At 47.7% G+C, this 13861-nt stretch overlaps 1 protein-coding gene across 2 annotated transcripts in view; it reads left to right on the top strand.

The window, feature by feature from the left end:
- The window catches only part of Cdh13 (cadherin 13), a 1022569-nt gene that overhangs the window by 64565 nt on the left and 944143 nt on the right, over positions 1 to 13861 (top strand). The gene's annotated exons all lie outside the window — the stretch shown is intronic.

Raw genomic sequence — 13861 nt, 5'->3', positions numbered from 1 at the left:
GCTGTATTCCCGGCCCACCCCACACACTTTAGTCAGAAGCAGCAAACTGTTTTGCTGACCTCCAGTCCAAGCGCTGTCGGAATTCTTGGAAGAAGCACAGTACGAGGCCAGCCATGGAGTCTCTGTGAGTTGGCACAGCAGGAGATCGGAGCATAAGGAAATATGTGATGCTATGCTGGGCAGCCTGGTCGACTTGAGCTCAGTAACTTTTGGATTTATGAAAGAGTGCATTTAGTTTTTAACACATCATATACAAGATATTAAGTGACATTAAACACAGAGTTAAATCAACCAGAACCCATTTAAAGCAGCCTTGCAGATAAATGTCTTAAGTCTACTAGCCTGCCAAATACATTCCTTATCTACACACATCTGTCAATTGTTTCCACAACACTAATCCTTTCCAATGCTTCTCTGAGACTTGGTCTCTCTGCATCCTCAAGTCTGAAACAGAGGTGACATCTGTGCTCTGTGAACCAGGATATGATTGACAGGCAAAAGCCTTTACATTTGTGATTGTTAAAATTTTGTGATTACAGACCTTCTGGGACTCTGGTAAATATCTTTAGATTGCTTTTCAGTTGGAGAACAAATGACATCAATATATACGTACATATTTTGCTCGATCTGTTCTGTTCCCTTTGAAATTGATCCTGTTGACATCTTAGAGCATTAAAAAATCTTTAAAAATTATTACTTGCTTTATAACATTTCAGGTATAAATCATTACTTTCTAAAAAAATAGAAAAGCACAAACTATGAGGTTAAACAAAAAGTAGGCAGTGATTATTTCAAAAGTAAAAATGAAGGAGAACATGGTTGTTTCGCCTGTGTGAGTAGTTTCAGGAATCACAAGGCCTTTTATGTCATCATAGACGTCATCTTTAATATCCAATGTATCTTTGCATTGTTAGTCCTGGTGGTCACAACATAGGAAAGTACAGTCAGTGATGTGGATGGCAGTAATGAAATTTGCAATTCCATAGCTCGCGTTGCTGGAGAAATGTTGGCAGTTTAAGGAGAGCAGGATCTGCAAGACTCTTCTCATTCAATTTATGTCCCGGGACTTTTTTATTTTCTAGGCAATTAGGCTGAGTACAGCTGGCTTTAATTTAGTGCTGTGTATTAATTATCACTGAGTGACGTAAGTGTTTGTATCGGGGGAAGAGTGTACCAAGGCATTTCTAGTGCAGAGTCTCCCCTGATGCTACTATAGAGACACTGGTCAGGCCAGCAGCCATTTGCAGGCTCCAAAGAGGCCAAAGACGCTCTTCCCAGATGGCGCCCGTGCTTGAGCGTGCCTGGAGACTGCCGTTCCTTACCATATGGGCCTCTCTTAGGACTGCCAGGCCACCTACCAGCATGGCAACTGACTTACTCCAGGTGGAAATGTCACAGAGACAGAAAAGCAAGGCAGGAGCCCAGGTGCCATTTATGTCCCAATCTTAGCGCTCACGCCCTGTTACTTTTGTCACACTCGAGTCACAGAAGTGCATCACCGAGTCCAGCTCCACACTCAAGGGGAGAGGAATTAAAGTCCGTTTCAAGTGCCAAATGATTTGTAATCATATCTTAAAATGGGCACACTATTATCAGAGACAGAACTCTGTAATCATGTTCCAAACTTAAGTGATCAAAAGTTATCAGAATTCACCCGTGTTCCCGGGTCATGCAGCCGTCTGTGCTGTGGAAGCAATGGTGAGCCATTTTCTCCAGATTTCCCTTCAGTGTCATTTCTTCGTGTTGAAAGAAGCCAGGACATCTAGAGTATGCATGGTATTGTGTTGGGGTTTGTGTTTATTTAAGCATTCTAAACATAACCAAATGGTTTTAAATACACCAATTCTCTACTTGAGTTCATTAGTACCCAAAAACAAAACTGAGAGCTGGTAGAAGTTACTTGCTTTTAGACAAGACCAAGGCAGGTAACCCTGTCTCTCCGGTGTCCTCTGTAGATGGCGGAGAAAAGGAGAGGTTGTGTCAGATAGGTGTCTGTGTGAAATAAACCATCAAGGCCTCAGCAGCACATATAAGGTGGTATTTATTGCCACGCATGTGGGGTCTGCCATCAGCTAGATGACTTTGCTGATCTTTGCTGAGCTTACTCGTGTGTCTGGGAGGCCTCTGGCTATGGACTGGTTTATACTGGCCTTGGCTGGGATGATTATGATGAACAGGCTTTGCTCTGTAGCTCTGGGATGGTAGCAGAGCCACTTAGGCAGAGCCAAGTGCAGGGCCACAGGGGAGGTAAGCCCCAGCCTGCATGGTTAGCACTGCACTGACCTAGCTTTCTGGGTCTAAGCCTCTTGGTAAAGTAGAAGGGCCCTACGAGGCCCAGGCGGACATGAAGGATGGGGCATGTTTGAAGTGTGCTACAGGAAGCAAAGGGATCACTGGTTTTTATCTGTCAAAACAGGGATCCATAAAATCTTTCTGCAAAGAGCGAGCTCATAAAGGTTTTAGGCTTTGCAGAGCAAATACAGACCCTGGCACCACGTTCTCTTTTGTTTCTCCTTCTCTTTCCCTTTATTACCTAACTGTTCTTCCTCTTCTAATAATCTTTTAAAAATTTTAGATTTTAAGCTGAACAAGAGTGAATCTGGATGCAGGCCAGATCTGGCCCATGAACCATAGGTTGTCAACCTCTGGTTTGAGAAGAAAGAAAATCCTCATGCTGCTAATAACAGGCTGTCTTCTGTTGACAAAAGATACCTTGACATCTGCCATTTAATTCTATCCTCACAACAGCCAGATTGTGGAAAGCAGACGTTCCTAATCAAATCCCTTTTCACAGGGAGAGAAATGTGGACTGCTGTGGTGTGGCTGGATCCAGACGGGGACGGGCTCCGGGAGGGTGATGGACACTTACCCAAGGTTGCCCTGCCGAGGCAGCCGCTCTCCGCCACGAGTCCACGGGTGAAACATCCAGGAAGACACCAGAGCGAGCAGCACTCTGCTCCGCCTCCCGGGACAGCATGCTCCGGAGGTGGGGGGATGTCTCCCCACTGTGCTCATTCCGACCCACGCCAGGCTGACTTGAGGCTGATTCAGTGATGCCCAAGGTGAAGCAGTTGATGCCAGGTCCCACGTCCCAGTGTCCGCTTCATCCCATGGCAGCCCTCCCTGTGCCTCTCCTCTCCTCCCTGGCAGGTGTGTCCACCAGGAACCTGCATTCGTGGTGCTAAGTGGAATGCATTTAAAAGGTTCTGTGGTAATTATGACATTTTTGCCAAATGCAGTAAGTATGCATGTTTTGCACTCTTGTGCTTAATCCACAAATGCAGCTAGTTTACTCTTTTGTTCCTTCTCCAACCCACAGTGCAAACAATGTCATGAGAGAAACATAATGAAATATTCAGCTAGCCTCAGTTGTTTATGACAACTGTCACTTAGCTATTGCAAAGAGAATATCCCGTCTCGTTTTCCCTGAGTAGGAAACGATGCAGTATGTGTAGGTCCATCTGAGCAAAACAAATGGAGAAAGTCAGCCAGGTAGTTGCTGGGCGCTTACCTCCAAGGTGGAAAACCGAGAGCTCAGTTGATTTATCTCAAATTGGTCAAGCCCAGCTCGTTCTAGAAGTTGGCTTATTTTAGAAGTTTGGCCTATGGCAGTCTTTGCTAGGCCTATTCAAACTTTAATTTATGTAATTTAATTAAGGAATGTTAACACATACTTATGGGGGGATCAAAGACACTTAGGGGCAAAGTGAGGGCCCAGCAGTTAAAAAAACTAAATAAACTTTTCCTGCTGAACTTTTAGCGTCTTAATGTACATTCTGAGTTTTGAATAAGGGATTAGATTGGGCAAGTTTCTAAATGAGCTTGGTCCAAGCAGCCTTCTGTTCACAGAGCAAACCATGAAATGCTAGTCTGTGTGAAAACCTTGACAAACACTAGCATGAGTGACAGCCACTGATACTCTGTGCACTCTGTTTCTGGTAGCACACTGGCCAGGGGAGAGTCGTGGCGTGTGTGTATTGGTGGACATCAGCCTGATTTTTCAGGTAATCAAGTCGAACCTCAATATTTTAGGGTACCCTAGTAAAAATAAGATCTGGTAATCTGGTGTTATGTGTTTGAGCATATGTGTGTGTGTGTGTGTGTGTGTGTGTGTGTGTGTGTAGCTGTCATCGGGGATTAAAAGTCTGGATCGGGGTTAAATTTACTAACTTATAAAATTCTGAGGCTTTAAGTCATGCCCTGGAATTCTGAGAGCCACTGGAGGAAGCAGCTGCCAGAGCACTGCAGCTTCTCATCCTGCTTTGAGTCGACTCCGCTTTTCCGCTTCCAACCAATTGCCCTGTGCAAGAGTTTGCCAGCGGCTTTGCTGACCGGGTGCATTTTCATTGCTTTCCAGCCCTGTTTCTGCCCCATCTATGTTGATTACCCGCAATGATCACTCTTCAGAGTTCTATTCTAATCTCCAATGCTACAAAAAGAGGCTCCGCGCGTTCTTTGTCCTTCTGGTGGCCCGTTATTTTCCCCCTGGAACATCAGGAGCATTGCAAATTCTGCTCCATCCCCAACAGGCATTTCCTGCCTCTGTCCCTCGGGCAGCTTCAACTCCACGGGGCCAGAAGGGAACTGGTCATGTCCACTGTGAGTCACTTCCTCTTCCCCTTTTCCTCTCCGCTCAGCTAATGACATTACCATCTCCTCAGCCTCCAAAGTTAGTGAGCATGAATCCTTTTTCATTTCTCTCTGTTTCTTGCCATCTTTGAGCTGTTAAATCCTGCGGGTGCTACCACTTTTGCAGTATTCGTCACATCCACCCTCCCTCCCACACTCATCGGTGTCACCTGCAGTGAAGGTCTCATTCTCAGACGGACAGTCAGATCTCTGTCCCTAACCAGCGGCTACTCCTACAACCCTGACCTGAGTTCCACCAGTATTCCTAAGACCTTTAGCGTTGCTGAGCACATCTTTTTCCTCTGAGGCTTGTATACCTTTCCTTTGAGGTTTTGGTAGCCAATGGCAGAAATCTGCCCTCAAGTAGTTTTAGGAAAAAAGAAAAGTGGTTTGTTAGGTTCCACAACTGGACAAATTAGAGTTTTATTGGTTTCTGTCATGGCTGGATCCAAAAGAATGTCTAAAGGAAAAAGTCTTATTTGCTTCTTCTAGCCTATCTTGCCATTTCTTTTCTGAAGGAGTATCTCTCAGTCTGGTGCTGAAGGGGCATCCAGGAGCAGCCCCAGACTGGCTGTCCGTCCCCACAGCAGCAGCAGTGGAGGACGAGGCCTTTCCTCCCAACACATCCGGTACAAATCTTAGAACCGAATTTCATTGGCTCTCATCAGGTCATGTGCTCATCTTCCAACCAATCGCCGCAGCCAGCAGACGGGATGCTTGAATTGGACAAACCTTCATCGCATGCACGCCCTCTTCTAAAGTTAGAGGAATTGGGCTGTGAGCTACATTCTTCCACCTGAATTTAGATTGCAGAGTGAGTGCATTTTTCCCAAGGAAATTGGAAGGGTGTAGCGGAGACGGGAAAGGAGCAAAAGAACAAATGCTCTTCAGGCTTGTTCAAGGTGTTCTGTTGTTCTGTCCCATCCACCTTTTCCCCCTGATCTTCTACCTCTGACTGCTAAGATCAAGATTCTCTGCCCACTCTGAGTAACTCACTCTTCCATGTACAGTGTGCTGTCAGCGTCCGCTGGCTGCCCTGGTCCACGCTGTCTTCAGGCTGCCACACCCTCTGTGGCTGTCGCAAAGCTCTCCCTTCTGTAAGCCCAGCTCATAAGCCCCCCACCAAAGCAGCTTCTGGACCCTCCCCCTGCTCCCAGCCTGGGGAGCAATGTGGGCGTGGTACCCTCACTTCCGCCAGGGATCTTACCATGAACTGTCCAATCATAGAGCTTGTTTCCTGGGTTCGGCCCCCTCTGCTGGACACTGACAATGGGACAGCAGTGTCGGTCTTGTTCCTTCTGTGCTCCCCAGAGCCTAGCACATGCCTTTTACACAGTGTGAGAGCCATAAATACTTATCGATCGACTCTGAACTTTCCATCTATTAAAGAGAAGTTAATGGAGGTTTTCTGATTCCCATCAGATGACCAATTTGGGAATGGCATATCGGTCAAATTTCTAAGAATCAATAAAGTGTGTGGGCATTTTTTCCCTCTTTACTCAATTGTAGTTTAAAAAGAAATTTATCTTGTTCCCCTCCTCGAGTTTAGTAATATTCGAGCATATTTGGTTGCAAAGGCAGTGGAATTCTGCAGTCTCAGGGTTGTCGTGTGTGCTGTTTCCTCTGCCTGAGGAAGAGACCCACATGGCCAGCTGCCGTACCCTGGTCGGGCCTTACCTTCATCCGCAGGCTTTCTCGCGCTGCACAGCTCTTCTCTCTCTCCTGGCTTGTATGTTTTTTCCTCTGCTGACCTGATGCGAGTTTTGTGCACCCAGTTCTGTGGTTAGCACAGTCAGAGCACTGACCCTCGCTGCTGGGGCTGTGACACGTTACTCAGAAGGGCCCCACCTGTGCTCATGACATCGGCTAATGGAGCCATCACACGTGTGGTAACATCACACAGAGGTAACTGTTGTATATAGATTTTTGCTTTCTTCCACTCATACAAAGAATGATGCATGGATGTGTGTGTATGTGCACACAAGTGTAAGTGTGTAAATAATTACCTATGCACACCTCAGTGTGCTGTATGCACACAAACATGATATCATAAAGTGGAGACAGCATAAACCAGGGCGGCCTCACGACCTCGCAGTGAACCGTTCATGTTCACTCTTCCCCATTGCTTCCAATTACTCCCAGCAAATCCCAGAGATGTGGAACAGGCCAGGAATCAAGGGAACTCACATCCCAAGGGCCAGTCCTCGGCCAGGGATGAGGGGGGATGAAGCCCAGAGACCTCACCCTCCTCCTCCCGAGGCAGGATGTCCCTGAGGTGTGTCCTCGGGCACGACTGAGCTCCAGTCGCCCACCGTGGGGGGCAAGAGCAACAAACCTCTGTGGCTTCCTCCCTGGGACCATCTCCTGGGTGGGCCACTTGGACACAGAGCCTGCGACTTCCGACAAGGAAAACTTGCAGGTGTGGTTTTGAGAACTATAAGAAAATAAGCAAATGGCCTTTTGTTTCTCTGGATGCCCAGCCCATAGACTGTGGCTTCTAGCCCTTTCACCCCCCACCGCCTCCTGCATGAGAAGGCTGGGTATCGACTCATGGCATTGCCCGTGCACTGTTCCTACAAAGCGTTCCTAACTGGACAAAGTCCAGGTAGTGACCCCTGAGTTCAGCATGTAGGACTGCCCAGCACTGGTGGCTTCAGAAATTCGCAAGAGTTTCATAGGCATTTGCATTCAGCTCTGCTTTTATCTGTTTCCAATTTCTCTCTGAAGGCATCCGGCTTTCCTCCCTTCTGCTTCATCCTAGCCCCTCCTTTGCAAAAACCCCAAACGAAAAACCCTTCGTGCTGCCTGCCGCAGCTGAAAAAGCCTTTGAGAAGGGCGGGCGGCGTGGCTCGAATGTTTCTAAACTCTGCAACTAAGACTGCAGGTCATAGAGAGACAGACAGAAGGGTGAGCGTGGGGCTGGAGGGCTGGCAGCCTGGTGGAAAGACTTAATCCTCAGGCCATCGCGGGCTCTGATAACAATGCCGCCAGCGTGGTTTGAATGCCTTGATTTGGGCATCTGTCTTTCTGAATCTGAGCCTGAATTATAGATGTTACTGAATGAAACATTAAGGCCGCGTCCACTGAGATTGCTCTGTCTCTCTTGTCTGTTAACTCCAGTGCACTGTTGTTCAATTTAAGCGTTATTCAAGCCCTGGGGGAATGCCCTTCCTTCCTTCCTTCCTTCCTTCCTTCCTTCCTTCCTTCCTTCCTTTCTTCCATCTATCTGTCCTTCCTTCCTCTGTCCTTCCGTCCTCCCTTCAGTACACATCAACAGCAGCGGAGATGTGCCGTGCCCACAAATCACTCCCAAAGATTTCGAAATCGGAGGAGACAGACAAAGAGATCCATAGCGGCAGGGCACTGGAGAGGGCTCTGTCCCAGAGCGGGAGCTGGAAGAGCAGGGTCCTTGTCCTGGCCTGGCAGATCCAGGAAGTTTTCACAGAGGAAGAAGCAGGACTCAGCCATCAAGAGCTAAGGAGATGGAATCCGGTACTCGTGGCCCATTAAAGTCTGCTTTGTGCTTCTGACCCTCTGTGTCCTGAGCCCCGGTTTCCTCATCTGCTAAGTGGCTAGAATAACCTGTGTGTGTCTGCATCGCAGACTGGGGAAGTAAGTGTGAGAAAACCTGGCCTGTGCTTAGCTGAAGAGGTAGCATTCAGGAGCACCTTAGCAGGTGTACATGAATTTCAACAAATCAAGCCCAGGCTACCGAGAGGCGCTGAGGCAGGCTGGGCAGGTAGACATGGACCTGCCTGCTGGATGAGGCACCATGTCCTTGCTGTCTCAGGAGGAGGATGAGTGACAGTGCACTGCTGCTGGGCAGGTAAATAAACGGGTTCCTCCGAGTATTCTTGCAGACACCAGGGAGACCCACCATATACCTATGTCAGAACCTGCAATTTATCACAAATAAAGCCGGGGAGAGTAGCAATCTTGCTGGCCACAAAAACAGCAGGATACAGGCAAATAGATTTCTTCTGGGACCATTATCTTATGATGAATTGTCAGGTACATTTCACAAAAGGGGGGTGACAAGGCACAAGGTACCTTTGGATGGCTGATCGGGTAGGGAGGTGGCCAGCATTCTTCTATTTAAGGGCTGATTTCCTGCCTCTCCTCTCCAGCCAAGGGATGTTCAGATATGTAGCAATTAGAATCCAACATGTTAATGCAGCGTCTCATTAGCAGAGTCCAAAGCTCTTACGCGCGCCTCTCGTGATACACGTGCAGAGCAGAATGGGTTCCAGGAAATTAGCTCAGCTTCCTGCCGTCCCCATCTGAATATTTCCTCAACTACTTTTTGATTGCGAGGAGCCAAGTTCGTTTCAGCAGTGGGAATTTCACTGGGCTGGCAATCCCTAAACTCATTCCAAAACATTTAATAATTTTTTTCTGTCCTTTAATTTTTTTTTACTTTTGGCAGGGACATATTTCACAATACCAGCCTGCTTCTTCCTAGAGAATGTTTCATTCAAACTTTACTCCTCGAGTCTTCAGATTTTAAACACTTAAACCAATCATGGTCCAAGAGGATTAGGAGGCTTTGCTTCTGTCAGCCTTACAGAATGCTGGAGCAAAGATGGGCTCCGCTGTGCTTTTTGGCTGTTTTTAATCTTGCAGGGCAGCTCCCGTCTGTGCTGTGAAGTCTGACTGTATCAGGCAGAGGTGGCTGCTTCCCCAGCAGCTCTGATCGCCTGGCGTGGTTCAGTGGGTGCTGTGGGCTACAGTCCCACACACTTCAGCTGTCACCGTGACACCTGTGCTGTGTTTCTTCTCTGGCTCTCTCCCTTGGCCCCTTCCTCCTCCTCTGCTTCCCCTGCTCTCTGTCACCTTACTCCACCCTTCCCCTCTCACTTTTTTTTAATTCTCTTTCTTCCTTCCTTCTCATCTCCCTCTCTTTCCTCTTTCCCTTCCTCTTTCCTTTCACAGACATTATTCTGCTCCTGTGGCATACCAGGAGGTGTGCAAGGCCTGTAGCTACACTTACAAATGGGGGCCAGTGGGGTTCAAGGCACTATGGTGGGGAAGACTGACGATTGGCAAAATGAACAGCTTTCCAGGGTAAGCAGTTCCCTGGGAGCTTTCTGAGTTCCCTAGGAGCTGTGTCGTGAGGTGGGAAGAGCTGAGTGACCATGGAGAGAGAAGGAAGGAGCCGCCTTAAACACGGACTCCGAGGCCCCCAGGGTTACTGAGCCCTGAGCCGAAGGGCCGGGGGGGGGGGGGGGGTCAGACCGTGTCCCGAGGTGGGGGAGGTCCCAGTTCTGTTCGGAAGGAGGGAAGATCCTTAATGTTCTTAATAGATTAGGTGTACATAGCTGACAGTTACATTTTTCTGAGTATCTTAATTCAAATTTCTCTTCCAAAGTTACAAAGTTAGTTTGCATGCAGTTCTGTATTTAGTGAGCTTTGTTTGACCCAAATAGCAAAATCCCACATGAGTTAGGGGCCTCTAAAGCAGCCTAGGTGCGCACCGCCCCGTTCAGTGGAAAACAGGTTTTGTCTCAGGCAATTGCTTTGTTTTCTAACCCAGAAGCTCAAAGTACAACCCTTTAGTCAAGTTGTGGATTTAGCTGTATCCAGCTTGACTAATTAACACCAATTCCATGCTTGATTTTTTCCCCTCATTAACTGAACAAAAGCCATTACTAGTGAGACCCTGTGAACACAACCGGCTGAGGTATTTGTTGGACGGATTTCAAATGGGAAAAGGGGAGAGCTGTAAATGTTTGTAGGAAACAGGGAGCGGAAGATATTACATGTGATCTACTTTACACAGTTGTGATGTGGGCACTGACCAGAGCGGATCGTGGGGTGGTGGTGCTGTCGGGATACCCGGAGGCAAAGAACCAGCGAACGGTTCTAGGTGCCACCCGAAAGTGCAGTGCGTGTTTCAGTCTTAAAAATTATAGTAAGAGATGCGATGTCATAAATTCTCCTCAGAACACCCCCTTTCCCTCTGAACACACTCATCCATTATTCTTGATAGTTTCTGAAGCAATCCAGAAGCCCTCTTTCATGAGGTGTGATCAAAAATATGGTAAAAGCTGTTGCCAAGCGCCATGTCATGAAAAGGCATGGGTAAATGTGTTTGGTGTGTGTGTGTGCGTGTGTGCGTGCATGTGTGTGTGTGCATGTGTGTGTGGGGGGTGTAGGGGGTATTTAATGAAAATCAATGCCTATTTGTCTTTTATTGTGATAGACCCTTTAAGAAGTGTTAAACATTCCTTGTAAAATGAATTTTTTGGTCATACTGCATGCCAGCCAGCCTGAGGGAGGTGACAGGGGTGCATGACTCTTGGACAGTGCTCACCTATGGGCAAAGCATTTCTCATTCTTCTAAAGAAAAGGAAAGAAGACAAGTCCTCATAGAAGCCAGGGCTGGTGAGTGGCCGTAGCACTGGTGCGTGTGGGAGGAGAGAAGATGCTGGTGGTACCTTGTGCATCGGGGGAAAAACTAGCTCGGAAGTGGTTTGGTAACATCACCAGCCCCCCTCTGCTCGATGTGTCTCTTTCCATATAATCTCCACAAAGTAGGCCCTCACTAGATATTTGTGAGATCACATGATGGACTCTTGGCTATCATTTCCATGATGTTCAAGATTTCTTTGGTTTTAGATAACAACTCACTGAAATTTACTCAAGAAAAGGAGCACGTGTGTTTGGAAAAGAGCAAACTTCTATGGCAAAGAGACTCTCAACTGAAATAAGACAAACTCTTTTGGTTCCCAGGTCAATTGTGTTCAGCTCTGCCCTGTGCAAATTCCTCCTCAGACAACCCCTTGAGAAGGTGTATTAGTCAGGGGTTGTACACAGAGAACAACTAGGATTAGGACATGGAGTTTATAATATTTTTATAATGGTCACCAGAAGTTAACATGGGAGAATGCAGGAAATCTATCCATAACACCAAAGACATAGATTATTTAGTCAAGAACCTAAACCCCATGGCAATGTCCCCATGAGTCCAGATAAAAACCCAGAGCTCAGGACAACACCTCCATGAGTCCAACTGGAAGTCCAGAGCCCACAAGAAGGACTCACGCCAGTCTCTTTTACGGATCCGTGCCGGGAAGACCCAAGTGTCAGCGGTGGAAGCCAGAAAGTCTATGCCAACAGGATGAAGGAGCTGTGCTAGTGGGATGAGGGTTCTCCACTGGAGCTGAGAAGTCACACTCACAACAAAGAGCGGGGCTGTCCTGAAAGGCACCACAGCTGTCCTCAGCGACACGGAGGCCCCGAGCTCTTCGGACGACAAGCACATTTGGGTACATGCCAGCAAGCCACGTGACGAGTTCATCCTGGAGACTAGGCAGCACATGTCTTCCCCTCCAGAGCCAGGAAGCAATGCTCGATGTGAAGACCAAGGCTTCTCCAGGAGAACCAACAGCTCAGACAGCAACTCGTAGGAGAACCCACAATGCCTCCTTAACACCTCAACCCTCAACACCTCCCTTCTGCTCCACCTATTTATCCTGGCAACTCTCCTCGGGTGGAGCATCTTCGCTCAATGCACGCTGATGTAATCCAGCTGGCGTTAAGTTGACCACCAGTTCTCAAACCATAACAGAAGGGTCTCTAGCTTCATCATGGAATCTCTTTCTTGTGTGAGTGCTTCTCAGCACATGGACAGGGGCAAGTAGATGGTGTGGATGTGGCTTCACCACATAGATTTACACCGCACTTGCCCACACTTGGACCTGTAGCCAGAAGGCTGGCAGGGGATAGCAGAAGTCTCACCAGCTAGCTTTGTGGGACAGCCCACACTCTTCTGCTGGTGGAGGAGGCTAGAGTGCATTTTGGTGGATCCTCAGGGAGTAATTACACAGGTTCAAGTAAGATGTAAGGCAGTGAGAGAGAAGCTGAAAGAGCAGGTATCCAAGCTTGAGAGCCAGGGAGGAATGCCGAAACATCGTTTCCCCCGTCTCTGCTCCGCTCCAACACTTGAACTTTCTCCTAATTATTTCTGCAGGAGACCTTTTCTCCTTGTCTCCCAGACAGCTTCCTCTGGTTTCCAATCTTGGGTCCAGCCCCTTAACTCTTTGTACTTGGGCCTCCCCAAACCGGCAGAAATGCCCTTCCTATGTCCCTTGGTTCCTATTTCCTAGAGAAAAACTGATAGGTCCAGCTCCAGGTAGCCAGGGTCCAGAACACTGCCCACGACAACTCTCAGGAGAGGGGCCTCATGGCAAGGGTTCCTGCCACTGAGGCTGAGCAGGTGGAGAAGAGATACACTTCCTAAGCCGTATCTCTCCCAGACTGACCCAAATGCAACTAGGCCGCCTGAATATTAGAGTTGCATAGAGGAAAGTGCTCTGTGTAGCTGGCCAGCATCAGAAATTCTGTCAGGTGCGTCTCTTGTGAATTGATAACTTACTTGGTCAGTCTTTTTAAATTTGGCTACCATGAATCTACCATGAAGAGTCCTGAGTGATGAGTTGACACAGTGGGGCTCCTGACACTTTGAGGCTGGCCGGTGGGGGCCGCCCAAGGGGGACACTTGGTGTGTGCTCCAGCCCCTTGCACTGGAACAGACATAAAAGAAGTCACAGTGGCCAAAGCCCAGGTCTGTCCAGTTCGTGATGGGTGAGCATGAGGCTTTGGATATATCCGCAATAGTTCTCAAAAGCTGGTTAGCCAAATATGTCCGATCATCTCCCGCTTACCCATCCCCATTGTCATCAAGAGCAATTTTAATTCTGTGAACCAAGAAAGATAAAAATTCTGGGCTTAACTTGCATTTTTTGTGGGATGGGATTTGTATCTTAAGCCACAGGAGCAATTTTTAAAAATTGTTTAAAATCACCCTAATTTTGGGACTTATTTAAGGCAACAGAGAAGAAGCAGTCTGTGTAGTTGAACATTTTAACAGTTCAAGTCAGGGCGCTGGAGTTGGATTGCTTCATTCTGAATTCCAGCTCCCCCACTGGCTACGCGTGCACCTCCAGGCTGAGTCCCTAAACTCTTTAGTTTCGTCACATCGTCTGAATTTATGGGTGACACTTGCAGTCACTGCATGAGGTTGAGAAGAGCAGTAAATGCGATAATCCTTGTCATGCATTTTGTCGGGTGACTGGCACAAGTCAAGTGTTTGATTCATATGATGATCATCAGAACATGACCGTGGTTGGGGTGATTCAGGCAGCGCTGTCTGAAGAATGAATGGGTCTGAGGGAAGCAGAAGTTCTCTCTTATCAAAGAGCTCCTGATGAGACTGAATAACTGGTGAAGG

This window comes from Cavia porcellus, unplaced genomic scaffold (assembly GCF_034190915.1).
Source record: "Cavia porcellus strain 051 isolate PalLab524CR breed Dunkin Hartley unplaced genomic scaffold, mCavPor4.1 scaffold_4, whole genome shotgun sequence".
In the NCBI taxonomy this organism is placed as follows: domain Eukaryota; kingdom Metazoa; phylum Chordata; class Mammalia; order Rodentia; family Caviidae; genus Cavia; species Cavia porcellus.
The sequence above is the reverse complement of the archived record's forward strand: the minus strand, read 5'-3'. Positions and strand labels throughout refer to the sequence as shown.